The sequence below is a fragment of the Ictalurus furcatus genome, chromosome 10, assembly GCF_023375685.1.
Source record: "Ictalurus furcatus strain D&B chromosome 10, Billie_1.0, whole genome shotgun sequence".
In the NCBI taxonomy this organism is placed as follows: Eukaryota; Metazoa; Chordata; class Actinopteri; order Siluriformes; family Ictaluridae; genus Ictalurus; species Ictalurus furcatus.
In genome coordinates this window covers 25,902,093-25,918,579 of record NC_071264.1, presented here as the reverse complement: position 1 = coordinate 25,918,579, position 16,487 = coordinate 25,902,093, and the positions used below count along the sequence as shown (strand labels likewise).

The window sequence follows — 16,487 nt, the reverse complement described above, 5'->3', positions numbered from 1 at the left end:
TTTTAAAGGTCTCATACGATAGCTTTACATGGATCCAAGGTCAAAAAACACTTTAACGTGCTCATAATTTAAACTGCAGCATTATCTTTTTTCCTCCCAGTGTCACAAACGACTCGTTCAATGATCCGTTCTAAATGATTCATTCTAAACTCCTCCTTTCAGAGAGCTTACTCTGCTCTGATTGGTCAGATGTCCCAGTCTGTTGTGATTGGTCTACCGCTGTCTTCGTGGGTCGGAAAAGGAAACGCCCTCTACCATAACGAATTTCAGCTCCCGAGCAGCCGATGAAGACCAAAGGCGGGGCTTTTTGTTACAAACCAACGTAGGTTAGTACAGGAAGTAAAGTCTGGAATCACTAACGACTCATTTCAGCTGTTCAGAATCGATTCCTTCTTTTGGGAGTCAATAACACCGTTTGTCGTGTGCTTTGATTTTTGAAACTTTGCAGACTTTTTTACATTCACAAACAGCGACATATATAACACACTACATGAAAGGTCATATTTGAAGAAGAAAAAAAAACATAAAAGAAAAATAAAGCAAAACAATTAGGACCAAAATACAGGAAGTCTTAAATGTCAAAATTATGATTATTATTTTTAAGTATAAGGGCGTGATTTTAGATTAAAGGATTCAAAAGTCGCGTGACACGAAACGAAAGAATCGAATCAGTGAATCGAGTCATGACTTCAAACATCCCAGTGTGCGCACGCGGTTCTTTGTTTATTTTCCCCCACCACCACCACCACCGTTGACCTCCAGAGGACGCTGTTTACACTTTAATGCTGTTGGAGGGGGGTTGCCTGTTGCTAATGAGCAGTCCGGAATATTCTGTATTTTGATTGTTTGTCTAAGATCTGTAACTCCTCCTGCTGATTCACTCCTGGCTTACTGATAGTGGAGAGGGAAAACAAAGCTCGCGCCTGACCGGATAGCTGCAGCACCGTATCTCGGCTTGTTTTATTTCCACATAAAAAAAACAAACAAACTCCCAGTGGTTAATTCCTGTAATTGGATCAATGGGCATAATGCTGAGCCACGTCGTCTAATTACATCGCAGTCGAGACCGCTATGGTGAAGGCTGCCCGTCAGGTCTGATCAGGTCTGATCAACCTCTACACGTTTCTTTCTTTTTGCGTCTCGCGCGTCTAAATTGCAGGTCTGGATGATCCTGTCTCCTGCTTGCTGTGATCCTGGATATCATTTCCCGTTTAGTTTCGTTACCATGGCAGAAAGGCAAGGCCCCTGAACGCTTTAATAACCCGCATTGGGGATTTTTCCCCCCTCGTTTGAAGATTGTGATCTTTGTTTTTACTTCTAAACGGATTGATATTTTTGTATCGCTTTGCTACAGACTGTCATCATAATAAACCCCCCCACCCCTCCAAATCCGCGTTTTCCTCCCATCCTGCTCCATTTCACAACTCGTGGAGCTCAGCGTTTCCCTGGCTGGGAACTTACAAGTAAGTCTGTTTGAATTCAAATTCCATACTGGAATCCCAGACATTAGATCAGTGATTGTTTATAGAATAACTGCAGGTTTATCCCCATAATCTGATCTGCAATGTCGCAGTTTCATGCACACTTCACGTTAATGGCGCAGCTTATGTTTGCACCAGAATGGAGATCTCTCTCTCTCTCTCTCTCTCTCTCTCTCGTGTTATATTTCCTGATATATTCTGCATTTTCAATTCCTCATGAACCAGGCTACACGTGTTAACCCTTATCCATTGCTGCATAAAGAGATAAAGCGTAACCTCGTTTAAAGGGTTGCGCAACATACCGTCGGATAACCGATATTGCGATACTGACCTTTTGAAAATTGAAAACCGATATCACACAATGCTGCACAGCCCATACGCCTTTTTATCTGTGTACTGCAACCATGCTGAACAATCCTAGCCTGTGCAGATGTGTGCATTTGGGTGTTAAATTTGAAAAAAAAAATAATGTTGTTGAAATTACAGGGTGTTTCAAAAGTCTCCATACGTAGGGGATTATGTACAGTTTGCCAGCACCATGTGGGTCGTGCCTTCGTCAGTGGATGTCAGCGGACGTCCGCTTCTCGGTTGGTCTGCGAAACTTCCAGTCTTTTTGAATTTGTTAGTTTCTTAAAGGCTATCTGAAGGAATAGATCAATTTATAAAACATTTTGGTAAAAAGTTAATTTTCCCCTACTTTATGTTTGGAGACTTTTGGGACACCCTGTATTGAAGCATATCACTGTGCAAATACGAGCGCTGTGGTAATATGAAGCAATGCATGTGCAATATGATATACCCGTTGTGCAATGCTATTCTAGTCTTATTTGATCTGGGGGGGGGGTGCAATATCTCAGATTCTTGAGTCAATATTTATCTCGACGTCGTACAAATTCGGACCCGGTTTTGCTGTCGCAGACAAAAGGCGCACATTGTGAAATTGAATTCATTGGTCACAGATTCGTTGGGAAGTTGTGGCTCAGCGGTTAAGACGTTGGACTTCTGATTGGAAGGTTGTAAGCTGCCACTGTTGGGCCCTTGGGCAAGGCCCTTAGCCCTCAATTGCTCACTTATATAAATGAGATAATTGTAAGCCGCTCTGGATAAGGGCGTCTGCCGAATGCTGTAATGTAATGTCATGAGTTGAGGTTGGGGGGGGATTGGGGGATGGGAGGGACATCGTCAGTGTGACCAAAGCTACTTATTACTTGGCCTACGACTAAGTTCTGGCAGTGTCAGAAATTTGTTAGCGCTGCTATGATTCGCGTCTAAAATCCACCAATAGGATGGCACGAAACAGTAGTTGTAGTGGCGCAACCTAAATGAAACATGCTAATTGAGAGAAAAAAATATCCTGACATCATCTCAAGCTCACTCAGTGTTTTCGTTTTATGCATGGGGCTGGTTCACGCTGATTGAGGACTTTAATTTCAGGTCCGTCATTATATAATCATATAATATGACCTGGAGAACATGCAGTATAGAATTCAGTCAATATTTTCTAAAGATCATTTAGTACAGTGGGCCTCATTTATCAGTCCCTCCAGGATTGCAGAAATCAACGCAAAATCAAGCAAACGCTGCAATATTCGTAGGAGCTTGCAATTTTTCAAAATTACCGCAGATTTTCCACACATTTCGCATCACGTGACGTCATCAAAACGCGCGTTCAACTAAAGCCTTCTTCGATTCACGTGCGTCAAACGTGAGTACAGCTAAAAGGGCTCGTTTACCAACAAATATCGCTGAGAAAGACCATGCAAAACAATTTCGCGCAGTTGCACAAAAAACTCCGCAAGTTGCATCACATATTTTGAAAAAAGGCGCAGCGAGATCAAGCATTTTTGGCCGCAACAATCACGAGAAAAAGAAACTTTGCAAAACCCTGTATGGACTGATTATCAATCTTTTAGTAAATTTCTATGTAAATGTTTCTGTAAGCCAAACCGAACTAAAGTTTTCTTCTGGATTTCCAAAAGATTTGGGAAATGCTGCGTATTCTTTTTACATACGTACGTATGTTGTTAAAGCACAAAGTGTTTTCCCGACACAGTGCCCAGACAGCTGCGAGCACGAAATCGGGATAAAGCCTGAAAAACAGAAGTAGGCGTTATTTTGTCTCGAGATGAATGATGAGGACTGAAGTGGGTGTTATTTTGACTCACTTCTATGCCAATCAAAATATTTAATAATATGTAAAAAGAGGACGAAGACGCATGCACGGTTTCCGTCTTATGTACTTTCTTTATACGAAAGCGTCTCTTTTGTTTGTCTTAATTTATGGGTTTGTGTTGGCTCGCTTTCTTTAAGTTTTACATTCTTTAATTAATTCCAAGAATAGAAAATTTCTTCACAAAATGTTTTCGATGGTACTCATAGTCTCTGTCCTCGTGAACTAGCATGAGGAAGTGTTTTTGATAGAGACCCCAAAGCAATTCTGTAAGTCTCACTGGATAAGGACGTCTGCCAAATGCTGTAAACATAATACAAATAAGCGATTTAAAACTCGGCAGTATATTCCGTGTATAAAAGTGTAGTAATCCATGGAGTATGAGTTGTATGTGAACGTTTTTCCGACTTTACAGGATTTTCACGGATACAGAGTTTCTCGTTTAAACGCTCATATGAGTGATTTTACGAATAAATCCCTTTATATTCAGCTTGTTAAATGAGGCCCGGTGTAACAAGTAATGCACCATACAGTGGCCATTATTCAGTTCCTGTTTCACCAAGGTTTGAAAATGAGATAAACAGGTAACTGAGGCAAGAACACACCTAAACCTGCGTTTAGGTCTCACGTTCTCATACGTTATATACCTTAGCGCTGTTGAATTCTTGATCCTGATAGATCAAGCTGTTGGACAAATCACAGACTTGTTGAACTTGTTCTAACACCTTCTTGTTTCTATCGTAATGGCTAATTCACAGGTCAGATGCTCCACATAATCTAAAACGTGATGTTATTTAACAATGAAAAAATAATATAATCATTGATATGGTGAAGCTTTCTGTATGGAGATGTTTATTTATGGAAGGAGTCTCCAGTGTCAACACTTTGTAACAGGATAAAGATGTTTCTCCATGGGAAAGTCTTCAAGATGGACGACTTCTCAGTAACGAGTCATATTAGCTTCAACAGAAATCGAAGGGAATGACTACTTAACTCTGCTATAACGTAAGTGAGAGCAGGAACTTGTTTCATGAATGTTCCACAACATTAAATATAACTATAAATGGATTAAAAAGTATAACATGGTGTTCTTTAGTCAGTGGAAAAATTGCAATCATTGTCAAATTGTTGTTTATAAATGGAATCGAACACTTTGGGATGTGCTGTTATAGGACAGTAATCAATTTCAGGGTGATTATTTTCCTATAACGGCACTCCCTTTCAGGTTTTTATTCGTTACTTAGGATCCAAGCGCCATTGTTGTTGTCATGCCTCAGACTCATTTGTTTAAAACTCGTCTTCCATGGAAACAGGTTCTTTTCAAAACATGTACAGGGAAATCCGTCACAGTCGCCTGAGTAATCCAAAAATCCTGAGGTAAAAGAAGTTTATTGAAACTCTGAAAAGTGTTTGAAGTATCATTCAAACTGGATAATCTGGTTGAATAGGACCCAAATGAAACATTTAGTTATACATACCATAGACGACTTTGATATCAGCTTTTTCTATATGGACTTTATTGAAGGGACTGACTGATGGAATCTTTGCTCCCAAGAGTCTGTGGTGTTATAATGTGGGTGGATGGTGATTTTCTGGTTAGTTCACCTGTAAAGTAGGTTGAGTTCAAGTACAATTCTTTCTTAATGACCGATACATTCAATAATAATAGGTTGAATCGAGTAACAGGAAATTCCACTCAGCTTTACTAGCTTGTATTTGGCTCCTTTTAATGTAGCAAGCACAACACATCCAACATTTACTGAAGCACAAGCGTGCACATCATAAGATTATGCTGTAGACTGAAGACATTTGGGTTTGAGATCAAAAGATAAATATGAGAAGAGAGTTTCGAATTTCAGCTTTTATTTCCTGGTGTTTATAAGCGACAGAGAACATGGCTCAATTTGTATCAGACTATCCAATCCAGCAAGACAATGACCCCCCCCCAAAAAAATAACACACTGCCAACTCAATCAGGCGAGGAAAAAGTGGAAGGTTTTAGACTGGCCAAGTCAATTACCAGAACTTAACCCAATTGAGCAGCAGTTCACCTCCTGAAGAGGAGACTGAAGGGGGAAACCCCCTGAAACCAAAAAAAAAAAAACTGAGAGAGGCGTCGGTAAAAGCCTGGAAAAACATCACAAAAGAAAAAACCAACACTTTGGTGATGTCAGTGAATCACAGGCTTGATGCAGTTATTGCATGCAAAGAATAAGCAACCAAATATTAAGTGTTTATTTACTTCAATGTGTACTTCAAGTCTTATCTGTTCCTATATTTTTGCTCGCCTAAAAATGGAGTGGCCCGATAGAAATTTTTGTATGTTTTATGTTGTTTAACACATCTAGATGTAAATATCAGGAAATAAAAGCTGAAATCTTAAACTCTCGTCTCATATCCATGTTTTGATCTCAAACCCAAATGTCTTTGGTGTGTAGCACAACCAAATGAATTGGCCTTGCCGCCGGTCCAATAGTTTCGGAGGGGACTGTATGTCTGTGTATGTGAAAATAAAGTGGTGATCTGGAATTCTTAAGCATTTAAGAATGAAGTTCAGGTTTATTACACTTTTTTTTTCTAGTGTAACCTTTCTTCAAGGCAAAGCAAACCCTGACCTTGGGCTGTACCTCGCTCCTTACTACTGTTGTTTTTCTGGTTGATGCAGTCCATGCATGCTTTAAGTTGTTTCCTAGAACAGCAATTTAAGAAATTCTTAAGAATTTTATTATCGTAATATAGATTAAGCCGTAACCTTATAAGTGTCCTCCGTCAGCCCATATACCAGGTTTGTTGGTCATGTTCTTTACATCAGGACATTTCTTTTGTTATAAAATTATAGCAGCTATCAATTTTCCAGTAGACTTTAAAAGGTTAGGTTTTCTGTTATAGCTCACGTCAACATTTGTCCAGGAATGCAAAGGGTGTGGAACTGATTCGGATTATTCAGTGGAGAGCTAAAGCATTCAGGTACAAGATGACTGACATGGAGCAGATAATGTTCCACTAAATAGAGATGAAGATTTGCACAAAGTGAAGCAATAATTCTCAGAAGACCATGTAAACCTGTGGGACAACTTTTTGTTTAATTCAAGTTAATCATAGCTGCTCATGGGTTGGGCGATATGACAAAAATGTCATATATATATGAGAACTGAAGACATTTCTGTGAGACATGAGATGGATCACAATATTTAGCTTTGCTAACAAACTGCCAGCAAACAGTGGTGTTGCATTTGAAGGAAAAAAAAAAACTTTAATTATTACTTTATTTAATAATAATCTGCACAATTAAGTTTTATAAAACAGTTTCGGTTCTAAAAGCTGAGCCATGTTCAAAGCCGTTGTAAAATCTTCATTATAAGCACAACTGTGAGCGCATCTACATTGCAAATATTACTGATAATAATATTCAATTATTTCCTGAATACTAGATTTTATAAAATTGTTTTTATTTATGCCAATTTTGTAAAACTGCCACGCCTAACGACACCGTCACCCTTCATAAAAATCTCTCTAACATAACCACTTGGTTTTATTTTAACATTGAAAAGGAGGGAAAAGTTCAGAAAATATCTCTGCAAGATTGCAATATTTGATCATTTTAAAGATCAAAATCCTAACATCAAGTCTGCTGCTTTCATTCAGACTGTAATAGGAAAAACAGAATTTATCAATATTATATCAGTATATTGCCCAACCCTTGCTGCTCTTCCCCTAATGAATTCGATGTGCATTCCATGGAGTGACTGTGACTCATCTGTTGTGCAACTCGTAGACATTAGAGTTTGCTCCTGCATTCTCCATACCCACTATTTTTTCAGTATCTACTGGTTGTCCATGGAGCAGCCACAGATGTCAAAGAGCTCAGTGTTGGGCCTCTGGAACCGCTTGGTATACCCTTCTCTCGAAAGCTCAGTGGCCTTTGAGTCCCCTTTTAGGCATGTCAAAAACAAAGGGGCTTTTGTTCCACGCCCAGTATCCTGCCATCAGCGCAGTGTACACCAGAGACACGAGCATGAGCGCTCTGGCTTCTGCTAAAAAAACTGCTATGAAATGGAGATATAACCACATAACATCAGTATCCTGATAAATGACATCACAATACACATTTCTGAGAATCAAAAAGTAGTAGCTGATTGAATGTCAAAATATATCTGAGTTCTCGATTCTGATCGGTCGTTTTTTTAAACGTTATTGGTCGATAACGGTTTTTTTATACCAGCAGTTCTGACAGTACTTCGAACTACAAGGAAAATCACAGGTTTATATTAATGCACTTGTTATATTGTTATCGTTGCTATAGTAACATTTCATTCACAATGACGCGTATGGCTTAGATTATTCATATAATCTAAGCCTAATCATAATCCGATATAAAAACACATTGGTATTTAACAACAAAAAAAAAAAACATATTTTGTGAAGCTTCCTGTAAGGAGATGTTTATACCATTTATGGAAGGAGTCTCCAGTGTCCGTGCATTGTAAAAGTCAAGAGGTAGTGCTGTGACTGAGTTTTCTTCTGTGGTAGTCTTCAGGATGGAGGACTTTATCATGAAGGAAGAGGAAAAAACAGCGACTGGTGAGGGAATGACTGTTTATAGCTGTTATAATGTAAATGGACAACATTAAGTGTAACTATAAATGGATCAAAAGTATGATGTGTCAGCCTTTAATAAGTAAAAGCAATGCAATCATTGCTGTTGTATAACAGGAAGAAAACACTACAGGGTGTGCTGTTAGTGTTATCAGAAAATAAAACAACTTTGGGGTGGTAACAGTAACTCCGCTTAGCCTCAGGCCACGTCACACCACTCCGTTGTTATTTTCATATAACAGGATGCCCCCTGAATGTTTTATTACTCACATAAATGTTTCATCTTAATTTTTGTAAACAAAGTATCGGCACCGTTGTCACGCTAAGGTCTCGTTCGCATTTAGGTTGTCAACAATTTTGTGATGTGTATTATTACTTCATTCAGCTCAACTTAACACTTGCAGTCCCCTCTCAAACTATTGGAACAGCAAGATCAATTCATTTGTTTTTGCTGTAGACTGAAGACATTTGGGTTTGAGACCAAAAGATACAAAATGTACTAGTTTTTGTATCAGACCACCCAATTTGTAGGCAAGCAAAAACAATATTAGAACATGTGACGGACAGGTGTTTCTTGTTACCCAGGTGTGTCCTGTAAGATTGATTTTTTTTCAACAATAAATAGCTCTGAACATCTACTCTTGGTTTTAGCCTTCAGTTTCACCTGTGAAGACTGCATTTGTTGTTAAAAAGGATAAGCCAAAATGAAGATCAGAGAGCTGTCTATGGGAGAAAAGCAAGCCATTTTGGAGCTGTGAAAAGAGGGAAAATCAATCTGAGTCTTTGCAAAACACTGGGCATAGCCAATACAACAATTTGGAATGTTCTGAAAAAGAAAGAAACCACTGGTATACTGAGCAAGAGACACTAAATGGGTCTGCCGGGGAAAAGAACAACAGCTGATGACAGAAACATTGCGAGAGCTGTGAAGAAAAACCCAAAAACGACAGTCGGTGACATCACCAACAACCTCCACAGAGCAGGGGTGAAGGTATCACAATCCACTGCTCGAAGAAGACTTTGAGAGCAGAAATATAGAGGCCACACCACACGATGCAAAAAATTCATCAACGGTAAGAATCGGAAAGCCAGATTGGAATTCGCAAAGAAATACAGAGATGAGCCACAAACATTCTCATCAAGATGAACCTCTATCAAAGTGATGGAAAGGCCAAAGTGTGAGGAAGAAAGGATCAGCTCATGATCCAAAACATACAAGCTTATCTGTGAAGCATGGTGGAGGTAGTGTCACGGCTTGGGCTTGCATGGCTGCTTCTGGAACATTCTCACTAATCTTTATTGATGATAGAACTGATGATGGTAGCAGCAGAATGAACGCAGACATTTACACAGAAATGCCAATTTACAGAAAAATGCATCCAAATGAATTGATTCAGGAGGGGGGGAATGAAAGGTTTTAGACTGGCCAATCAATCACCCGACCTTAACCCAATTGAGCAGCATTGAAGAGAAGACTGAAGGGAGAATTCAGCTTTTGATCTCAAACCCAAATGTCTTTGGTGTACAAATGAATCGGCCTTGTCGTTCCAATAGTTTCGGAGTGGACTGTATCTACTCAACCACTACACATACACTACTCGTGCAAGCGAATAATCGTACGAACTATATTCTAAATTCAAATCCGCTAAGGAGAAACAAGCTGCTGCTCTGACAAACTGAGGGCCTATGTGCTCTGAGACTAATGAGAGAAGCATGTTTGAACCTGACAGACCAGGAATGTGGGAAATGCCGTGAATGATGTCACATGGCCTAGTGTTAAATGGGTGTTAAAAGTGTTTTATGTTGCTCTTAAAGTTAAGCACATTTTCCTTTTTGTCTGTTTTTATATATGTATATATTTAATGCCATCATAACCTTGAGACAGTGCATATATATGTTATAACCATTACAAATAGTAGTTACAAAGCTGTTGTTTTGATGATAGGGCGTTGTCTAATTTTGTTTTGTTTTGTTTCTAATATACTTCCTTGTATAATATTTGCATTCAGCAGTTCTTTAAGTGAGTTGGTAGTTCTATGATGTCTATGTTTTGCTTTTTTTAAGTACCTTTGCATAAGCTCCCAGTACTCCACTTTACCATGTGTAACACTATCAGATCAACTGTCTTGCTGCTGCTGCTGCTGCTGTTGATGATGATAATGATGATGGGGGGTGGAGACAAATAGTGCAGTGTACACACCTTTATCAGTGCTGTAATGAATGTTAGTAAAAACTAGTTATTTTAAACATTTGAATCATTGCTACATTACCCGTGTTAACCTAGTTTCAGAAACCAGCCGGGTGTAGGGCTGGGCAATATGAGGGTTATAATGTAGCTATCATGATAAATTATGTCACAGTCCACTTTTCTGAGATAACGAGCAGCTGAATCGATGTTAAAATCTTGTATTTAATATTTAAATCAAATTTGAAAAGAATTTCTGTTTTAAATTAAAAACATCATCGAACCCTTTTATTCATTTTAATTATTTTTATGTAAAAACAAACTGGCATTGCCTTAGAATGAGAGTCAAACACTCAGACTGGTTGTACTTTAAATGAAAAATGATTTGATATTTTAATAACTGTTTATTGTAAATGTTAATGTGCATTTTATTCATTCTGTTTCCTTTAGTACATTAATATACAACATGTTCTAAACATCAGTAGTTCAGTTATAGTTTAATGATGGTCTTGTTAAGTCTTAAATTCTCATTTATTGCTACAAAATGACCTAATGGGTCTCCAAAAACATGCTAAAATGAGGAGTACCAGCACTTATTTTCCACTTCAAGCCCTGTCATGGCATTAACCTTAAGCATAATATTGAATGGGTCTAGCAGAGTAGTAAGTATGTGTTATGGTGTGTAGTTTTCCACTGTGCTATGATTGCTTCTCTAACCTTTCTATGTGCGGCATTTGACTCTCTGACTTGGAATGTGCCACCTTTGGGTGTCAGGACTTATATTAACTTCGACCTCATTTAACGCAGCATGACGAGCTCTGTTCGGTCTCTCTAACACCTCGCTCGTTTCCCGTCTCTTGCAGGGCCACTGTACAGGCAGCATACCTGGACAGAGGCATTACTAACCGCTAACATTTCATCACATATTGGGTAAGTTTCTAATGCTTGGTGAGCGATGATTTGCAGTGCTCTAATATTCTCTGTATAGCTTCATGTCTCTTGATTAAGGAGCTGACGAATCACACAAGCTGGACACTTCTGGTATTGATTTTGTAGTTTGTCTTTTTTCCAGCTGACATTTTGTGTGCTGTGCTGTGCAGGATCAGGCTTCTGTATTGCAGCTGTTGCAGACTGTTGAAGACAGGGTGTTAATATTCAGCAGTTGTCTGAGATAGTTGGCTACGGTCATAAACGGGAATGCATCAGTACCAATACTGGTATCGGGTATCCATACGATATCGTGCTCATTTTACCCGTTCTCATAATAAATGATCCGATATCAACATCCGATAGAAATCGAAGCAAAGCAGGCTGCAAACTGTGCTCTGTGAAAATATCAGGAGGAGGAACTACAGCAATTTCCGACAATATAAGTAACCTGATTAAACATCTAACACGTAAAACTCGGCACAATGAGTTCCTTGCTTTCAGAAAATGCTGGCTAGGTAAGGGAAAAATGTCTCAAGAATGCTAGGTGAGTGAAAATAACAGCTCTGACCCAGTATGTTCTTGACAATCGGCTGTTCTCAGTGATCCACAGCGAGGGTTTCTAACACTACAAAAACAATACAATGTACTTTTTATTTATTGCTGTTCAGAAACGCTTTTCTTAACTGAAACAAAACCCGCTCTTCTCTGTAGAATTAAATTTATGCCAAAAGTATTGAACGTAACTTTTCAAGAAATGAACAAATATATACAGCGAGAGAAGAAAAGCTCACTGAAAACAGTGAACTCGGGGGCAAAAATTTAACCTGGTCTTCAAATAAAAAGCATTCTTTAACAGTTTTCTAAGCTTGGTTTATGAATGCGCTACCAGAGTTTTAGTTTACGCTCCACAAGTTTACGTTCGCCATTCTGGCACGAACCTCTCCTGTGGGCGGGGCTTAAAAGCGATTTACTCTCATTGGCTAGTGAGATTTGGATCGACAGCTCGAGTGTCCACCTGAGGAGGACGACGATGCTGCTCTGTGCCGCTCCTGAGAGCTCATCTAAAAAAAAAAAAAAAAAAGACTACTGTCTGAGACTGCCTAAACCTCAAATAATAGCTACAAACTAATATACTGACTAAATAAGTAAGTAATTTCTATTACAAAGTACAAACACTGTAATTACACAGAGAACCGCATCCAGAACGCTCTCCAAAATTTGTGACGCTGAAAGTCTCTACTTCCTGGTCAGGGAGCAGTCGATCCAAATCTCACTATAGCTGCGTTTACATGGACAACAATAATCCACTCTTAACCCGATTAAGACCATACTTTGATTAAGAAACTACCATGTGAACAGCAATTTTTACTTACCTTTATCTAATTAAGGTCATACTCGAATTAAGCTCTAATCGAATTAAGACAGGTGGAGTACTCCTGTTTTAGTCGCATTATGGACGTGTATTACAGACATGTAAACACCTTCATCACATTATGAACGTCGTGTGAGAGTTTTCACCACATTTTGCGACAGGACACGATCACACACGGCAGTTCTCAACATTTTACGGCGAACAAGAGAGTTCGGCCGCGTCCCAAACCGCGTACTTGCCTACTATAGGCCTGTAGTGGGGAAAAATACATGTATCTCGGCTACTGTATAGACTGTAAGTACGCGGTTTGAGACGCAGCCCACGGCTTCAAGCAGTTGTCTATTAGCACGTATAGCATGACAAATAATTAACTGCACTTAAAGCGTTCGTAAAAAAATTAAATAAAAACACCCAAAACTGTATACGGTACCATAACGAAGACGAACTGTATGTTGATACGTGAAATTCTGGAGGGACGGCGTGACGCGGGCTGTTAATCTAATTATGTTCTATAACATGTAAAGCGGGAACATGACAGGAGTATTCTAAAAGCGACTCATGTAAACACCTTAATCACAATATTGTCTTAATCAGAGTAAGGTCAATAATTAGATTACTGCTGTCCATGTAAACATAGTCTATGTGTGAAAACTCTGGCAGCGCATTCATATAACACGATTAGTGAAAACCAAGCTTAGAAAACTGTTAACAAAGAATGCTAAGAGTTTTTCTTCCTCCTCATCGTATATATTTCTGTTCGTTCAATACTTTTGGCAGAAATTTAATTCCATACTAATCTGCTGCAACTACTTGATCCAAAGTAACTAACATCCCACTAATGTTGTAAAAACTGAGCCCATTAATGTAAGTATGTGGACATCCACAACGTCCCAGATTGATTAATACCGAGTTACTCATTTTGGTATTTGTATTGATGGATGGCATTGATGCATCCCTAGTCCTAAACAAGCTTGTGTACAGATTTTAGAGTGCAGATTTGACCATTATTGTACTTGTATATCCGTGAAAAGGCATTGCTAGGTATTGGATGGATAAGTGTAATCAGTAGGTTCATATCTTCTTGTTTATTTCCACAAGTGGAAAAAAAAAAAAAGACGGAAAGCCGCTCGTTGAAAAGTTCCCGTGTTTTATTAATGGCTGGCTTTCGTAACAATAACCGCTGCAGCACTCCGTCACCTTGTATACATTAATCAGATTAATGACTACAAGTTTCCAGCAGGGCTTATGTGAATATTTCACCCCTCCCTCCCTGTGGCCTCGTTATGTTGAAATGGAAGCCATTGTTCTCATTGTTTGGCGAATGCATGGACGAGAGTACTTCCGTGTGTGAGTGTTACAGATATACTGTGTTGGTCTTCGCACTGGGATTAAAGTTTGCTTCATGGATACTGAAGTTCATTCAGGATTTAATCAGTGCATTTGTCCGTGTTTGAGGGTGAGAGTGTATGTGTGTGTGAGAAAGAGAGAGAGAGAGAAAGGGCCATGCAAACAAGTACCACATGCCACAAGTCATGTACTCAAAGCCACATCTGACAACTAGGCTAATGGGTTCCGAATGTGCTGCCATTAGATATCCAGTTTCATCCAGGCTCCTACTGCACACCTTTCCTGTGCTTTTAAAATGAGCTCTCTCTCTCTCTCTCGAGAAAGTAATGCTGTACAAAGTTAGATAGGAGATATATATATTAGCTTGTAACGTTCACTTTCTATACACACGATTCTTTTAATTTTGACTTTTTTTTTTCTTTTGCCAAGGAAAAAAACAAAAACGCCAGCAAATGCTCCTCTGATATAACCAGACAGCTTTGTGTACTGATTTGGCATGAAGGCCCGAACAGAGTCAATGACCGGTGCAGTGTAAACATCCTCCAGCAGCAGGGATGTGGCCCCCGGTTCGCTTCTAGGAGGCCCTTTTAACAACGCGTGTTGCAGATTGTGGAAGTTATGGGAGTGTTTGGTATCTCTTAAGGTCACAGTGTTGATGCCTTGACTGTAAGTTGAAATGAATTGTGAAATGAATCCAGGACAATGAAACCAGATGATTTGAAATGAAGGCAGGGACAGCTCTTAGGAAAAACCTAATGTTCTCTACAAAGCAAACGTGCAAACTTTTACAATTGAACTTTTTGGGGTTTTTTTGCACAAGAACTCAGCATTTTAACACCCCCCCCCAATTTAATGGAATTTCCGATATAAATTGACACCATCAAAGCCCCGCCTCTTTCCGTCTCGTACAATGAACACTTGTCTCCTCTCGATTTTCTTGAAAGGTGCGCTGACGCTGCATCCTCGTTTCTGTCAAGGTAAATGGAGACACTTTTGACTTTATTAATGTAAAATATGATCCATCATTATATGTTCAAATTAGCTAACATTAGGCAAGTATATTGTTAAAATCAGTTAGCTATATTTATTATTGGATGCCACCGAAAACGACATTTAAAAAAAAAAAAAAAAAAAAAGTACTTTTTTCCCCGTCCAATATTTTCAACGGACATTGATATTTAACAATGTATTAATCCTTTTCAGGGTTATCATGTCTGTTCGTGGAATCCAAGATTTATTTTGTAATTCAATTCTGAATATTTTTTTCATTGACATCTTGGACTATTTTTGATTTCTTTGGCCGTGTTGGTTAATGCTTTCCTACATTACCCACAGTACTGTTCAACTGCCAGCTACTAGTGGTGCCAGCTGGCCTTAACCCTCTACCTAACGAGAGCGAAGCAGCGGCGCTTTAATCCTTTAGTCTGTCCAGATCTCTCATTTCCGCATCAGTACACTCTGCTCAAACAGATCAGCATTCTAATACAACTCTCAGTGCTATCACACTCTTCAGATGCAATCTGCTTTGAGTCCAGCATTTGGAAATAAACATCTCTACTAGTTCTACCCAGGTTTTCGCAAACATATTCTGTTGAACGTTGCTGAGTGAGAAAACAAGCTATTTTATCTTCATTTTTAATAGCTAATATCCCACATGATTGAGACTGTTAAGGGTTTTTAAGTTTCCTTCCCCTAAACACTACTGTAACTTTGCTAGCGATAACAACGTCCCCGGTGATGTCAGCACGGCACACAACCACTAACATGTCACTGGAATAACGTAATACAGCACCGACCAACCCATCAATTCATCCATTTTCTGTACCGCTTATTCTACACAAGGTTGTGGGGAGCCTGGAGTCTATCCCAGGAAACGGGGGACAAGGGACACCCTGTATGGGGTGCCAACCCATTGTAGGGCACAATCGCACACACACTCGCACACTATGGACCATTTGGAAATGCCGATCAGCGTATAATGTATGTCTTTGGACTGGGGGAAGAAACTGGAGGAAACCCCCGAAGCACAGGGAGAACAGGCAAACTTCGCACACACAAGGCAGAGGCGGAAATCTAATCCCCAACCCTGGAGCTGCGAGGCAAACATGCTTATTTAATGCGTCATTTAAAACATTTAATGTGTTTCAGGCTGGAGATTATTGTTCTTCAGTTCCCTGTTTGCAGTAGCTTAACGCAAATTCCAAGCAGCCGTGTTTTTAAGCATTTTTCAACACAACCTTTACGCTTCCACAGTTCACACTGACTCCATCAGATGCACGTATACGCGACTCAACACATCCTGTCTCTCTTTTTTTTTTTAACTTGCATGCTTAAATTGAAGCGCAAATTAAAATGTCAAACCTCTACTTTCTACACACTGTCCATTTCCGCAACGTCGTGAAGTTT

The 16,487-nt window shown here is 39.3% G+C and overlaps 1 protein-coding gene across 3 annotated transcripts in view; it reads left to right on the top strand.

Moving 5' to 3' along the window:
• The first annotated feature begins 816 nt into the window (after positions 1-816).
• The window catches only part of pacsin3 (protein kinase C and casein kinase substrate in neurons 3), a 33,946-nt gene continuing 18,275 nt past the window's right edge, over positions 817-16,487 (top strand). The window contains exons 1-2 of one of the 3 annotated variants that reach the window (XM_053634255.1): positions 819-1,463; positions 11,296-11,362. The gene's annotated coding sequence lies outside the window, so the exon portion shown is untranslated. Of the gene's footprint in view, positions 1,464-11,295; positions 11,363-16,487 lie in introns of all 3 variants that reach the window. The other 2 variants (XM_053634257.1, XM_053634254.1) reach the window with 2 other exon arrangements.